The sequence below is a fragment of the Corticium candelabrum genome, chromosome 8 (genome assembly GCF_963422355.1).
Source record: "Corticium candelabrum chromosome 8, ooCorCand1.1, whole genome shotgun sequence".
Classification (NCBI taxonomy): Eukaryota; Metazoa; Porifera; class Homoscleromorpha; order Homosclerophorida; family Plakinidae; genus Corticium; species Corticium candelabrum.
In genome coordinates this window covers 1-15896 of record NC_085092.1, presented here as the reverse complement: position 1 = coordinate 15896, position 15896 = coordinate 1, and the positions used below count along the sequence as shown (strand labels likewise).

The 15896-nt window shown below is 43.7% G+C and overlaps 1 long non-coding RNA gene across 1 annotated transcript; it reads left to right on the top strand.

Moving 5' to 3' along the window:
* The first annotated feature begins 5228 nt into the window (after nt 1–5228).
* Nucleotides 5229–6894, top strand: LOC134183736 (uncharacterized). Its single transcript, XR_009970545.1, has 3 exons — nt 5229–5484; nt 5585–5690; nt 6560–6894. It is a non-coding gene; the product is annotated as an uncharacterized LOC134183736 (long non-coding RNA).
* The last annotated feature ends 9002 nt before the right edge of the window (nt 6895–15896 follow it).

The window sequence follows — 15896 nt, the reverse complement described above, 5'->3', positions numbered from 1 at the left end:
CGTAACTACTAAGCAAACTGGAAAAAATGTTTCCAGCTGTGTAGGCTACAGATCGAACGACAACCGTCTACAGATCAGCAGAACTTTACAACTCCGTTGAACTGCAAGGATGGTGTGGAAGAATCGACAAACAATTGCCACGCTAACGGCGATTGTAGACATGTAGTCTGAGACTGTGCATGCGGTCCTGAGAGGACATCTAGTCACAGAATCTTTGGAGGCACAAGTAAAATGACACTCACAAAGCGGTACCAATCCTGTTTGCACGCATAGACTTAGGTTTTCGTTCATTATTTTAGCGCTTTGATCGCTGCGATCTCACACTCCATTTCTTATGTGCATGCCATTCTATTGCCAATTAACTAACTGACTTTACAGGCACCACCTAGCAATAATCATTAGGCTAATTTAATTGCATACATAATGTCTCAACAACCAATCGCAACGTGAGAATGTCGCCACGTGACAAACTAGTTTATCACGTGACATAATGTGTCCCTAGACCTTACGGTGGCAACTTCGTTTCCGGTCATGTGAACCCTACACATAATCGCTCGATTTACTCAACAACGTAAGGCGAAGATGGCTTATGTCGAGGCTAGTATTTATCTAGTCTAACCCAGAAGTCAGACCATCAATAGATTATAACAAAGGTCGCCTCGATATAGAACTTTCGCCTGTGCCTATTAATTCTATTGACACGACAGTATAATTTTCTACTCTGACAGACCGGACAAACAGACTCGTATTGATGAAACGTACACGATATAGTCAGGTAGCCCCGACCATCCTATTAGAACCAGACATACTAAACATTCAACTAAGAATATTAATTAACTTAATTAACATCCAACCTAATAATCATACAGCCAGACTACAATTTGACACTGTGTTTATCTAGTCTAATTCAATAGTCAGACAACCAATATATTGTAACAGAGCTCGGCTCTGGTAAAGCACTCGCTTGCGCGCATTAAAAATGCGACAACGAAAAGAATGGATGGAGCGAGAAAGAAAAGACTGCGCGTGGCGAGAGAATCGACTGCGCGGAACGAGATAGAGAAATGACTGGGCAGGGCGGGAAAGAGAAATGACTACGCGGGTCAAGATTGAAGAGACTGCATGAGAGGGCCAGAGATAAAAGACTGCGGGGGGCGAAAAAGAAAAGGCGGCTGGGCGAAAGAGATGGACTGCGCGGGGCGAGAGATAACAATGGGCAGGGCGAAATTGAAAAGACTGCACTGGCGAGATTAAAAAGACTGCGCGGGGCGACGACCAAAAAATGCATTGGGCGAGAAAGAAAAACGACACTTTGCGAGATAGAATAGACTGGGCGAAGGAAGTTTTGTAAGGACTGCGCGGAGCGAGATAGGATAGACTGTGCGGGGCGAGAAGAAAAAAGTATATTTGACTTTAGAATAAAACCACCTGTTTCTCTCCATATTTTCGCAGTCTCGAGCGGAGATGAGCCCAAAAATTTGGGGGAGAGGCAGGCAGTATCATTTATAATCACCGATATACTGCTAGAACTCGTGAAATCCATTAGGTCGCATAACCACTGGATACCTTACGTAAAATTTGCGCCGTATTTAGAATAGTAACATCTCTAGTATATAGCTACACAATTGTGTGCGATGGCAGCTGTGCCTGAATTTAATACGGTAACTATAGGGAACCTACTACCTCTTGTTTGATGTATCGACTGAGTTGTTGATTATGTGGCCAGACGTAAAATATTTTAAGGTTGTATCTTCGCGATCATCCTAGGAAATGAGCTGTTGCTGTATTGTGGGTATTCGCCCAAACTGGCAACCGGGCTTCACATTTTCATTATCAACGATATAAAGTCGATCTAGCAGAACCAACCCTGACCTCTGAGTCTTAATGATTTGTTCATGGCGTTCCTGCAGCTGGTTGTCGATCTCCGTTAAAACCATTTCCCTCTGTAAAAGAATCACAGAGCGAGTGGTCACAGAAGTTGAAGACAGACTGCTGCCCATGAGACATCTAAAGTGCTTCAACGAATTCTGGCAACTCTGGAGTAGGAAGAATGATCCGGAGGACTTCAAATTCTGGACCGAGGAGATACGTCCTGACATTTTTAATAAAAATAGTGGGGCCGAATCTGTTGTCGTGTACATACGCTTACAAAAGAGAATCAGCGATATCCATTTAGCAGAAGCCGAGAAATGTAAAAGAAAAAGCGTAAACGACGTTATTAGGACACCCGAGGTATACAGAGGCACTAAGAGGTGCGCCATACTAGACAAATGTTATCTATATTATATACACGATGTTGATACCTCAACAAATTCTTGCCAGTGATCAAGCTTTTATATTACTATTCATCTCTTTCTGAATATGCTGTGCGTACAAAGAATGTTTTCGGAGTCTACTAGTTGGGTGTTCGAATGCATTTGAATGAAAGAGAAGTCATTGTAGATGGACATACCCTTTCTCCTAATGAAATCATAAGCATAGCTTGCACTTCGAGTCATACCACCACATCTAGCTCGACAACTTGGCGCAACTTACATGCAATAGTCTATGAACATGTCTGCCTGTGAATTTCACATACACATTGTGCGATTGTGCTACGATTATGGCAAGGTCGATCTCGACCATGTCATAGAATGGGCTACACAAGGTGGTCACCAAGAATTCGTTCATTTATGTTGAAAATAGGGAGCCTTCAATTGTAACTCGATTATGTTATGGGCCTCAAAAGATGGTCAAGAACACATTATGCGCCTGATTCGTGATTGGGGGGTCACCAATTTAAATACATCTATTGTTTGGGTAGTAGCCGACGGTAACAAATATAAATGCAACTATGTCGTTTATGTGGAGTTCCAGACGTCGACAAGATTATTGTATTTGCCGCAAGCGTTGGTCACGAATCCACAGTTTGATTATGTCGTGAATGAGGTGCACACAAAGTCGACCAGGCTATGTTGGCTGCCGCAGTGCAAGACCGTAAATCTATCATGCAACTATGCGTAAATGATGAGCCATACTGACGTTTACTAAAGTAGGAAAAGTAATAGCTGGAACCAAGGGAAAAATCGTGAATCTCGCTAACTATACATCGCAAACAGATAATTCTAACATCTTTAGGAAGTTGAGGATGACGAGAAGACAAATATATAGAGCTTGTTTTTGATCGGTATTGTGCAACTACAGAATTGGCTACTTCCTGTATAGCACGCGATGTGATTACGCCCTCATGAGCAAATAGAACGACCATCTGTGACTTTACCCGCACCGACAGGCTAATTGTGTCATTCTAATCACTACAGGCGTCATCTGTTCTAGAAACAAAGGCTTCTTCGCTTTCTGAAGTCTCTTCTTCACGCCTTACTTCAATGAGAACATGGTCGACCGCTTCTTCAACTATTTCGTCGGTCTTTCGATGAACTCGATTCCGTTTTGATGTGTAACGTAATCTGTATACCTTCCGTGATGCCCTTCCTAGTCTCCTATATCTACAAAAACATTTACCGCAATTGCTACGCTGCCACCTATTGCTTTTCCTACTTTAGGTTATAGTGAGCGCTGCAAGCAACTGTCGCAAATCTATAGTGCGCTTGTGTTACAATTGAGGTGCTGAAGACTTTGGCTCTGATATGGCTCACGCCTTCAGATACGGTCACCTTGAGATAATCGTAGTTTTGGCGCCACAGATATTGAATAGACCAGGATATTTGCCGAAGAGGGGATCATAAAAAATTCGTGCAGTTGTGTTAGATCTGAGAAGCTATGAATTCAAATTGAACACACTCACTCATATTAATTTTAATCAAATAGTTATTGTAGTAATAAATTAATTACTTGATAAGATTAGATTATGTTGCTAGGTTAATTACGTCGTACGCCACACAATCAAGATTGAACTGGGCTATGGGGTAAAGTATCATGGCTCTTAATTAATTTATTAAATGTATAAATAATTGGTCCCACAATCGGTAGACCAACTAAATAGTGAGACTATATTATTGGTAGTGGATTCGGGGTTTGATATACCTCCAAAGAAGCAGTTTTGTATTGTCACCTTCAGTCAGAGTTTGATATCCTAAAAATTGAGTTAGTAGTTTTTTGGTAATTCATATATAATTTAGATCATTAAATATTAAATTTTATTTGTTGTGGGGGTGGGGACAGCTGCTTCAACATTCATCAGCCAAGCAACAGGATAATTTTAGACTCCTGAAAGATGCTTTCTTGAATTTAGTGTATGTTAAGTCATGTACTACTTAAGATTAGATTAGAGTATTCAATTTAATTTGAGTGGGACCATGTTTGTGCGTGCTGTGGTGTGGGGTGGTTAATGTGGTTGTGTAAATACTGACCTCAATGGAAGAAAGATGACTGTTGGCTGGTAATGTTGTGTGGCTTGTGATGAGATGGTGTTGTTGAGGTCTCGAGAGTGTGTAGGTAATTGTTGACGAGTTCTTTGTTTGTGTGTGGTGTGTTGATTAAATGACTGTGTTTCTGTAAATGTTAATCGTGCTTGAATGTTGATCTTGAGTCATGGTAGGGGTTGAGTTAAATTGTATTTTTGTGAGAGACTTCGTGAGCTGGTGTGTGTACACTGTGATGACATTGGAGTTGCGTTTAGTTGAGTTTGAGGTATCTCGGTAGTGGATGTCTCCATGTTTGTGATGTCATAAATGTTCAGTTCCGTAGGCGGTTTTCTGTAAACTTTTTATTTTTGTAATTTGTTTTAAATAGAGAACCAATATTTCATATGATGGTGAATTTCTTTTAAAAAAAAGAAAACTCTAATATAATAGTGATGATGTACAAAATGTCTTTCTAAAGTTTAATGGTTTGTGACTATTTGTATTGGCAATAGTTCTGTTTCCATTTGGTTGAAGTCTGTGTGTGACGACTCAATGTAAAGTGCTGATGCGCTTGTGTTCGGACGCTGTGAGGTCATCACATGAGGTAGCAACGGTTGTGGGGCCTCCACCACCGGTGTGTCTCTTCGTTTATTTCCATCGTTATTGTCAGTTGATTGTTGTGCCTTTTTGTTTAGGCCGAATCTACCAGTGGTTTTGAGTCGTGTTATCCATTCGTTTTCCAGAGTTAGGCGTCGTTGGTGATTTTCTTCGATTTGGATCGGTGTTATTTTCTAAAGTCCCTTTGAGTTGTGGTTTCGTTCGTTACAATGTAAGTAGATCTTTTTTGTTTCTTGTGATCGCAGTTTGTTGCGGTGGTGTCTCATACGGACTCTGAGTGTGCCACCTGTTTGTCCAACGTATTGTTTGTGACATCTGGGTACATCACACGTAATGACATAAATTATGTTTGTTGATGCGCATGTCATTCGTCCATTTATTGTTGTGTTGTTGTTTTGGAAATATAGTGGGTATGACTTACCGGTGGTGGTGCTGCGGATGGCAGAGCAAATCGTGATCTGATGGCATATTCCGCATTGTGTGTGGTTTCAAGTTGTCGTGACTGGCGTAATGGCGACTCTAGGTACTGAGACGTCGCTGTTTTAACGTCTTTTATTGGTTTGGAGGTTCCCCGTAATCGGGCCCGTGTGATGTGATCACCGATGTTCTTTGCTCTTTTGTAGGCAATCATTGGTGGGTGACATCCAAGTATTGATTCGAGTTGGGGATCGCTGTCGATCATGATTTGCCATTGTCTGTGGATCAATTGTTTGATGTTTGGGAACCAGGGTGAGAAAGTTGTCGTGAATATTGATGTAGTGTTTTGTGTTTGTTGTTTATCGTGTGTCGTATTCTTAAGAAGGTAACGTCTCTTGCTGAATGGTAGTTTTGAGAGTAGTCTTGTGGTTTGTTTCTTGGGGTAACCTCTTGATATGAGGCGTTCTGTGGTCGTTAAGAATGTGACGGTACTCGGTTGGGTCTGATGTGGATCTTAGGAACCGGTGTGCCTCACCAAGTGTGACAGCTCTGAATGTACTCGGTGCAAGGCATGAGGAGTGATGCAGGTATTGGAATTTGTTAGTGGTTTTAAAATGAGTCTTGCAGTCAAGGATGTTGTTTTGTGAAAACCGATTGCCTTTGTATGTAAGAACGTCGAGGAAGACGGCTTCTGTGTTGCTTTGTGTGTATGTAAATTTGATTGTGGGGTGAAAATTGTTGAGTCGTTCCATCATGTGTTGTAGGGTTTGAGTAGTGTCTTCCCAGATGACATATATGTCATCGATGAATCTCTTCCAGATCAGTGGTCTGGTTGGTTCATTTCGGAGAAACCTTTCTTCGAGGTCGGCCATGAAGAAATTGGCAAATGTTGGGGCAACTTTTGTTCCCATGGCAACACCAAAAAGTTGTCTATATATTTCACCATTGAATTCGAATATGTTGTTAGTTAAAATGTGAGTCAGAAATGTCTCGGTTATCCAAATAAGATTTGGTGAAAAGCCAATGTTATAATATACTTCGTTGTCGGTGGTTCGAATATAGTCTTGGAGTTTTTCAATGCATACATGTATGCCTTCCTTGTGTGGAATGTTTGTGTAGAGCGATGTAACGTCTATTGTGACTAGTATGGCATCATGTTTTATTCTTGTTGTTTCGATTAGGGATATGTAGTCATTTGAGTCCCGGATGTAACTGTTCTGTGTGAGTGCAATTGGTTTGAGAAGATAGTCTACGAATTGAGAGATGGCTTCAGTCGGTCCTGAGCAACCAGACACGATTGGTCGATATGCGACTGGAGTTTTGTGTATTTTACTGAGAAAATAGAGTTGTTGTGTTCGTACTTTAGATGGTTTAATTAAGTTGAGAGATGGCTTCAGTCGGTCCTGAGCAACCAGACACGATTGGTCGATATGCGACTGGAGTTTTGTGTATTTTACTAAGAAAATAGAGTTGTTGTGTTCGTACTTTAGATGGTTTAAGTTGGAAAAGAAATTGTAGTGTCTTTCTATCCAGAAGTCCTAATTTGTGTATGTCAGTAACTGTCTGATTGATTTGTTCTACTATGGATTGTGTTGGGTCTTTGTCTAGATGTCGATAGGTTTGTGCGTCGTGTACTTGTTCCAAGCCTTTCTCAATATAGGTTTGTCTGTCTTCAATTACTATCAGGGATCCCTTGTCAGCTTTTTTCATAATTATGTCATTCCTGCGTGTGAGACGTGTGAGGGCAGTTCGTTCATGTTGGGATAGATTTTGATGAATATGTTTTGCTGGTTTTGCTTCAGTAAGCCACTGTCTTGTTCTGGTTATGTAAGTTTCTAGAGCTTGATAGCTTGTGGTTGGAAGATTCCATTTTGATTTCATTCGAAATGGCTGTGGTCTGCCGGGAATGTGTGCAACATTTCCGTCTTCGTTGTTAGTGTCATGGTGTTGTTCGTGCCATCGATTGTCGTGTGTAAGAATGCGGAGTCGTCTAGTGAAATTGTCGAATTTTTGTAGCAATCAATGTCTGTTCGGTTTTCGCTCGATTGGAACGAAGGTGAAACCTTTATCGAGTAAGGTCATTTCTGTGTGTGATAGTTCTTGGTTGCTTCTGTTCAGAATGTATTTGTTGGCTCTCATTGTTGTTGTTTTAGTTGATATTGTTGTTTTCATCGGTGTAGTGGTGGTTGGGGGTGATCGCGAGACAGTATCTGTTGGCCTAGTGTGTCTGTGATCAACATTTGACTCAGTAACCTTGGTTTCATCAATAACTGTATTATTGTCTAATCTATTTCTATTTCTGACAGTTCTAGATAATGTACAGGGTCTATTCAACGTTTTAACTCTTCTCATCGTGTGCTTCGACTTCTGTCTTCTTCTGGGTCTCGTTTGTGTGATCGGTAACTCCTCGGTGATGGAGTGAGTCACCGTTTGTCCTGGTAGTAATCTCTGTTTCGACCGTAGTTGTTGTGAGCTCTCGAGTATTCTGTGGGAAAAGGTTAGAGAAGTTTGGATTTTAATAATCGTATTTGATAACTTAGAAAAATTGTGATGTGAAAATTTCTCACTTCGAGGCTCACCATCAACTGTTCTTTTCTCCGTCGGTCGTTTGGATGGTCCAGAGAGTGTGTGTCTTATTGTATTCAATCGTTTGGATGAGCTAGTTATATTGCCACCGTGTCTGTCATCCTCCCAGTTGTCCGGTCGGTTCCGCTTAAAATTTCTCAGTGTGTTTTGCCTCTTTTTTTTGTGAGGCTTGTCGTTAAACTTTCAGATCTTCATTGGTTTGTACGACCGATTCCGTTACTGTTTGTAGTAGATCAGTTGTCTGTTCTGGGTCGATGAGGCTCATGTTGGTTTGTAGTTCTGTGTCGATTTTTTCTAAGTCTTCTTTCAAGGTAGTTGAGGTTTGGTTGTAATGTTTTCGTAGCAGTGTTGCGAGTTTCATGTGGTATTCGGTTGTTGCATCGTCTATTTGTGTGGTGATGTCAGTGCGGGTTGCAAGGATGGGGCGTATGTTTGTTGTGTTGAAAGTTTGTAGCCATGTAGGAAGAACTTTGGCCTCAATAGAATGGTGTAGGTAGGAATGGTGATGCTCTAGTTTTTCTAGGTTGAAGAGTAGTTCTCGTCGGTTAGAGAGAAGTGTGTGTATGACTGTGCCAACGTTTGATGGTTGTTGCTGGTTATCTAAGTTCTGTTTCTGTTGATCCCCATCTTCGGGGAACGCGTTTTGTTTCAGAAGTTGTTGTAAACGTGTAGTAGATGTGGGGAGCGATGCAGGTGGCGGTGGAGGCGCCCTAGGTGGTTCTGTCGGTAGATCCACGCAAAGTCGCGCGAGATCTCTTTCCAGTGGTGTACTGGTACGTTGTTGTGATAGGTCTGCAATGTGTCTGTCGAACTCCTCATCCAAGAGCGCATCATCATCAGGAGTGGCGTGATGTGATGGTGGCTGATTTGTCTCCGTCTGGTTGGTTTCAGCGGCATTGTCTTCAATTTCCATGGAGTGTATAAGTTGATCGTCTTCAATGATCTTTTGACCCCTTCTGAGCTGTGGTTGTTTGCTGTGAGTTTTCTCCATGGCTTCTGCCATAGAGTGGATCGTGTGTCTATACGATCCCGGTGTGGATGTGATTTGTTTTGTTTGTTTCTTTGACATCATATATTTCTGTTTGAATGTATAGTGAGTCGTTATTAAAGAAACATGATATATGAGCAACATCCATGTAATTTCTTTAGAGAGAATATGTTATAGGCTAGCTCAGAGAGCGATATCAAGTCCGATATCGCCGGAGCGCGTGCACATAAACGAACGCGGTACTGACTATTGGCATACGCGTTTCAGCTTACTAGCCTTCATCAGCGCCAGGCATGTACCGATGAGATTGTCTAACTTTTTGGCACGCAAGAGAGAGTCTTCCAATAATCGATTCTTGAAAGTCGTTATTTAAGACCGTGTCTTTTAAGCTGTGTGTGAACACTTCAGTGGCCAAAAAGATAATGGTCTCAGTGCTTTGGTATATTAGTTTTGGGTTAGGGTTAGGAGTAGAGTTTTGGGTTAGGGCGCCCAGCCCTCCAAAAACACCTTTTCACGTGCCAGAACTTTCAGGGCAGTGCCTGGTCCGGCGAACGTGCGGGGCTCCATTTATCTTGTGGGGTGCTCCCTCGGGCGTACAGCTTGTCGTTGACTGTCAAACGTTGCTTCACGGTTGGCACAGTGCTCAAATTAGCTTGCCATATGTCTCTCTTTCAGAGGTGCTTTAGAGTTGGTTGTTCTCCAATTTGTATCGGTCTTGTATGTTCTAAAGTTTTTAACTAATGAACCTTACGTAATGCATCTACTGAATAGTTACGATAAATAGACAACCGTTGTCAGATTCATGCATTGCAGTTTTTATTTTGTAATTCTATAATACGTAGTAAGTTGATTATAATAATTAGTAAAATATAGTAAGTAGCATGTTAGTTAAATGAGCAATTAGTAAATTTTAGTTTGGGGTCCGGGTGGCGTTGGGCATCCATTAAATACGTAGACAAACTTGTTCCAGAGCCATGCACATACAAGTACTAAGTCTAGGTTATATATTCAGTTTATGTGAGTTAGGGTTAGAGTCAGAGTTAGGGTTACGGTTCTGGGTTAAGGCGCTCAGCCCTTTAAAACACCTTTTCATGTTTTAGAACCTTCAGGGCAATGCCTGGTCCGGTAAACGTGCGGGGCTCCATTCCTATTTTGTGGGGTTCTCCTTTGGGTGTACAGCTTGTCGTTGACTGTCAAACGTTGCTTTCCGGTCGGCACAGTGCTCAATTTAGCTCTCCCATGTGTGTCTGTGTGATGAATGCTTTAAAGTTGGCTGTGCTCAACTTAGCATAATTGTGTGTACTATGAACTTGTTGTTCTGATATCGAATTGGGCTATGAGTTTAGTCTGACCAATGACGATAAACGTATAGGTGATAGAAAGGAAAGACAAGTTATGTATGCAAGCAATTAGTTTATTAAATAGTTTATTAAGTAAATTATTAATTCATTACTAATTTATGTAGTAATTAAATAATAAATTTATTAGCTAGGTTGAGGGTCAAGCACATTGTTGAAATGTGCACATGTGTGAGCTTGCGTGTAACGTTCGTGTGTGTGTGTGTAGGTGTGTGTGTGTTCATGTGTGTGTGTGTGTGTGTGTGTGTGTGTGTGTGTGTGTGTGTGTGTGTGTGTGTGTGTGGAGGGGGGGAAGGGTATGGGTGTGTGCACGCGTGCATTTGAATGTATGTTGTAGAGTTTGAATGTTGAGGTATGTGGGTATTTATCTCGGTGGAAGAAGTTGGGTTGCTGATGTTCTATATTGTGAGACGATCCTGGAATAGCTTGAGGTGTGTTGAGGTCTTGTAGTGTTTGTTTGGTCATAGTAGCATTTCTTCAATATGTCATGTGTCTTGTTATGAGTTGATCTGTAGCTTGAATTGTATATCAATATAGTTGGCACTCCTTGTTCAATGTATTTTCAAGTGAAACTTGTTTTGGTATATGTGTGAACGTATGTCAAATTATGTGTGTAGGTCTTTCTGTGTCATTTAATATGATCAGTGGTTGGAGTAATTCAAGATATTTATTTGCTGATCCCCATTCATGGAGAACGCAGTTTGAAGCAGGATACGTTGAGATGGTATTTCCAGTGTGAAAGTTGAAGACTTTTTATTGTTCTGTACTCGTTTTCTTCGACATACGTAGTTAGGTCTGGTCTGTTGTACCAGTAGTTTGGGCGTAGTTGTGTCTAGAGTGCTTGTCTGTTTGAATGCAGTTGTTATGAAAGCGATTCAAGACAATATCGATTTGGTGTTGAGAGAGATGTGAGTTTTGAGGTGTGATCACTCGTCAAAGCGTAGGAAACGATATCCAGCGTTGGGTATCGTTGTAGCGTGCACACAATTAAACGAACGCGGTACGACCTATTGGCGTACGCGTTTCGGTTTGGTTAACCTTCCTCAGCGCCAGGCACGTACCGATGAGAATGTCCAACCTTGTGGCACGCAAGAGAGTGTCTCGTCAACGCCGTTTCAGTTGAGAGAAATTCTGACGACTTGACTGGAGGCTTCGACAGGCTTGAGAACAATAAGAGCAATGATTCTTTTCGGTCTAATAACTGTTGACGCGTTATCTTGTCTGTTTCATGACTTGTGGCGGTGGTGTACCGAGGCATGTGTTTATATCCGGGGAATATTTGTCATGTGATCTCGTTTTGTATCGAATATTCTCGTTAGACGGCTTCAGAAGAAACGGACAGCGGTATGATGGCCAGGAAAGTCTGTTCTTAGTAATGCAGGCGAAGAGCACAAATGATGATAAACTCCCACCGAAGTGACGACGATCCAGATCGGTAAATCGTCGTGTATGTCTAGGCATGTATACGTGTGGCATGTAGGTTTTGTGTGTGTATTTGTGTGTGTGTGTGTGTGTGTGTGTGTGTGTGTATTAGTTTAGGGTTAGGGTTAGGGTTAGGGTTAGGGTTAGGGTTAGGGTTAGGGTTAGGGTTAGGGTTAGGGTTAGGGTTAGGGTTAGGGTTAGGGTTAGGGTTAGGGTTAGGGTTAGGGTTAGGGTTAGGGTTAGGGTTAGGGTTAGGGTTAGGGTTAGGGTTAGGGTTAGGGTTAGGGTTAGGGTTAGGGTTAGGGTTAGGGTTAGGGTTAGGGTTAGGGTTAGGGTTAGGGTTAGGGTTAGGGTTAGGGTTAGGGTTAGGGTTAGGGTTAGGGTTAGGGTTAGGGTTAGGGTTAGGGTTAGGGTTAGGGTTAGGGTTAGGGTTAGGGTTAGGGTTAGGGTTAGGGTTAGGGTTAGGGTTAGGGTTAGGGTTAGGGTTAGGGTTAGGGTTAGGGTTAGGGTTAGGGTTAGGGTTAGGGTTAGGGTTAGGGTTAGGGTTAGGGTTAGGGTTAGGGTTAGGGTTAGGGTTAGGGTTAGGGTTAGGGTTAGGGTTAGGGTTAGGGTTAGGGTTAGGGTTAGGGTTAGGGTTAGGGTTAGGGTTAGGGTTAGGGTTAGGGTTAGGGTTAGGGTTAGGGTTAGGGTTAGGGTTAGGGTTAGGGTTAGGGTTAGGGTTAGGGTTAGGGTTAGGGTTAGGGTTAGGGTTAGGGTTAGGGTTAGGGTTAGGGTTAGGGTTAGGGTTAGGGTTAGGGTTAGGGTTAGGGTTAGGGTTAGGGTTAGGGTTAGGGTTAGGGTTAGGGTTAGGGTTAGGGTTAGGGTTAGGGTTAGGGTTAGGGTTAGGGTTAGGGTTAGGGTTAGGGTTAGGGTTAGGGTTAGGGTTAGGGTTAGGGTTAGGGTTAGGGTTAGGGTTAGGGTTAGGGTTAGGGTTAGGGTTAGGGTTAGGGTTAGGGTTAGGGTTAGGGTTAGGGTTAGGGTTAGGGTTAGGGTTAGGGTTAGGGTTAGGGTTAGGGTTAGGGTTAGGGTTAGGGTTAGGGTTAGGGTTAGGGTTAGGGTTAGGGTTAGGGTTAGGGTTAGGGTTAGGGTTAGGGTTAGGGTTAGGGTTAGGGTTAGGGTTAGGGTTAGGGTTAGGGTTAGGGTTAGGGTTAGGGTTAGGGTTAGGGTTAGGGTTAGGGTTAGGGTTAGGGTTAGGGTTAGGGTTAGGGTTAGGGTTAGGGTTAGGGTTAGGGTTAGGGTTAGGGTTAGGGTTAGGGTTAGGGTTAGGGTTAGGGTTAGGGTTAGGGTTAGGGTTAGGGTTAGGGTTAGGGTTAGGGTTAGGGTTAGGGTTAGGGTTAGGGTTAGGGTTAGGGTTAGGGTTAGGGTTAGGGTTAGGGTTAGGGTTAGGGTTAGGGTTAGGGTTAGGGTTAGGGTTAGGGTTAGGGTTAGGGTTAGGGTTAGGGTTAGGGTTAGGGTTAGGGTTAGGGTTAGGGTTAGGGTTAGGGTTAGGGTTAGGGTTAGGGTTAGGGTTAGGGTTAGGGTTAGGGTTAGGGTTAGGGTTAGGGTTAGGGTTAGGGTTAGGGTTAGGGTTAGGGTTAGGGTTAGGGTTAGGGTTAGGGTTAGGGTTAGGGTTAGGGTTAGGGTTAGGGTTAGGGTTAGGGTTAGGGTTAGGGTTAGGGTTAGGGTTAGGGTTAGGGTTAGGGTTAGGGTTAGGGTTAGGGTTAGGGTTAGGGTTAGGGTTAGGGTTAGGGTTAGGGTTAGGGTTAGGGTTAGGGTTAGGGTTAGGGTTAGGGTTAGGGTTAGGGTTAGGGTTAGGGTTAGGGTTAGGGTTAGGGTTAGGGTTAGGGTTAGGGTTAGGGTTAGGGTTAGGGTTAGGGTTAGGGTTAGGGTTAGGGTTAGGGTTAGGGTTAGGGTTAGGGTTAGGGTTAGGGTTAGGGTTAGGGTTAGGGTTAGGGTTAGGGTTAGGGTTAGGGTTAGGGTTAGGGTTAGGGTTAGGGTTAGGGTTAGGGTTAGGGTTAGGGTTAGGGTTAGGGTTAGGGTTAGGGTTAGGGTTAGGGTTAGGGTTAGGGTTAGGGTTAGGGTTAGGGTTAGGGTTAGGGTTAGGGTTAGGGTTAGGGTTAGGGTTAGGGTTAGGGTTAGGGTTAGGGTTAGGGTTAGGGTTAGGGTTAGGGTTAGGGTTAGGGTTAGGGTTAGGGTTAGGGTTAGGGTTAGGGTTAGGGTTAGGGTTAGGGTTAGGGTTAGGGTTAGGGTTAGGGTTAGGGTTAGGGTTAGGGTTAGGGTTAGGGTTAGGGTTAGGGTTAGGGTTAGGGTTAGGGTTAGGGTTAGGGTTAGGGTTAGGGTTAGGGTTAGGGTTAGGGTTAGGGTTAGGGTTAGGGTTAGGGTTAGGGTTAGGGTTAGGGTTAGGGTTAGGGTTAGGGTTAGGGTTAGGGTTAGGGTTAGGGTTAGGGTTAGGGTTAGGGTTAGGGTTAGGGTTAGGGTTAGGGTTAGGGTTAGGGTTAGGGTTAGGGTTAGGGTTAGGGTTAGGGTTAGGGTTAGGGTTAGGGTTAGGGTTAGGGTTAGGGTTAGGGTTAGGGTTAGGGTTAGGGTTAGGGTTAGGGTTAGGGTTAGGGTTAGGGTTAGGGTTAGGGTTAGGGTTAGGGTTAGGGTTAGGGTTAGGGTTAGGGTTAGGGTTAGGGTTAGGGTTAGGGTTAGGGTTAGGGTTAGGGTTAGGGTTAGGGTTAGGGTTAGGGTTAGGGTTAGGGTTAGGGTTAGGGTTAGGGTTAGGGTTAGGGTTAGGGTTAGGGTTAGGGTTAGGGTTAGGGTTAGGGTTAGGGTTAGGGTTAGGGTTAGGGTTAGGGTTAGGGTTAGGGTTAGGGTTAGGGTTAGGGTTAGGGTTAGGGTTAGGGTTAGGGTTAGGGTTAGGGTTAGGGTTAGGGTTAGGGTTAGGGTTAGGGTTAGGGTTAGGGTTAGGGTTAGGGTTAGGGTTAGGGTTAGGGTTAGGGTTAGGGTTAGGGTTAGGGTTAGGGTTAGGGTTAGGGTTAGGGTTAGGGTTAGGGTTAGGGTTAGGGTTAGGGTTAGGGTTAGGGTTAGGGTTAGGGTTAGGGTTAGGGTTAGGGTTAGGGTTAGGGTTAGGGTTAGGGTTAGGGTTAGGGTTAGGGTTAGGGTTAGGGTTAGGGTTAGGGTTAGGGTTAGGGTTAGGGTTAGGGTTAGGGTTAGGGTTAGGGTTAGGGTTAGGGTTAGGGTTAGGGTTAGGGTTAGGGTTAGGGTTAGGGTTAGGGTTAGGGTTAGGGTTAGGGTTAGGGTTAGGGTTAGGGTTAGGGTTAGGGTTAGGGTTAGGGTTAGGGTTAGGGTTAGGGTTAGGGTTAGGGTTAGGGTTAGGGTTAGGGTTAGGGTTAGGGTTAGGGTTAGGGTTAGGGTTAGGGTTAGGGTTAGGGTTAGGGTTAGGGTTAGGGTTAGGGTTAGGGTTAGGGTTAGGGTTAGGGTTAGGGTTAGGGTTAGGGTTAGGGTTAGGGTTAGGGTTAGGGTTAGGGTTAGGGTTAGGGTTAGGGTTAGGGTTAGGGTTAGGGTTAGGGTTAGGGTTAGGGTTAGGGTTAGGGTTAGGGTTAGGGTTAGGGTTAGGGTTAGGGTTAGGGTTAGGGTTAGGGTTAGGGTTAGGGTTAGGGTTAGGGTTAGGGTTAGGGTTAGGGTTAGGGTTAGGGTTAGGGTTAGGGTTAGGGTTAGGGTTAGGGTTAGGGTTAGGGTTAGGGTTAGGGTTAGGGTTAGGGTTAGGGTTAGGGTTAGGGTTAGGGTTAGGGTTAGGGGTTAGGGTTAGGGTTAGGGTTAGGGTTAGGGTTAGGGTTAGGGTTAGGGTTAGGGTTAGGGTTAGGGTTAGGGTTAGGGTTAGGGTTAGGGTTAGGGTTAGGGTTAGGGTTAGGGTTAGGGTTAGGGTTAGGGTTAGGGTTAGGGTTAGGGTTAGGGTTAGGGTTAGGGTTAGGGTTAGGGTTAGGGTTAGGGTTAGGGTTAGGGTTAGGGTTAGGGTTAGGGTTAGGGTTAGGGTTAGGGTTAGGGTTAGGGTTAGGGTTAGGGTTAGGGTTAGGGTTAGGGTTAGGGTTAGGGTTAGGGTTAGGGTTAGGGTTAGGGTTAGGGTTAGGTTAGGGTTAGGGTTAGGGTTAGGGTTAGGGTTAGGGT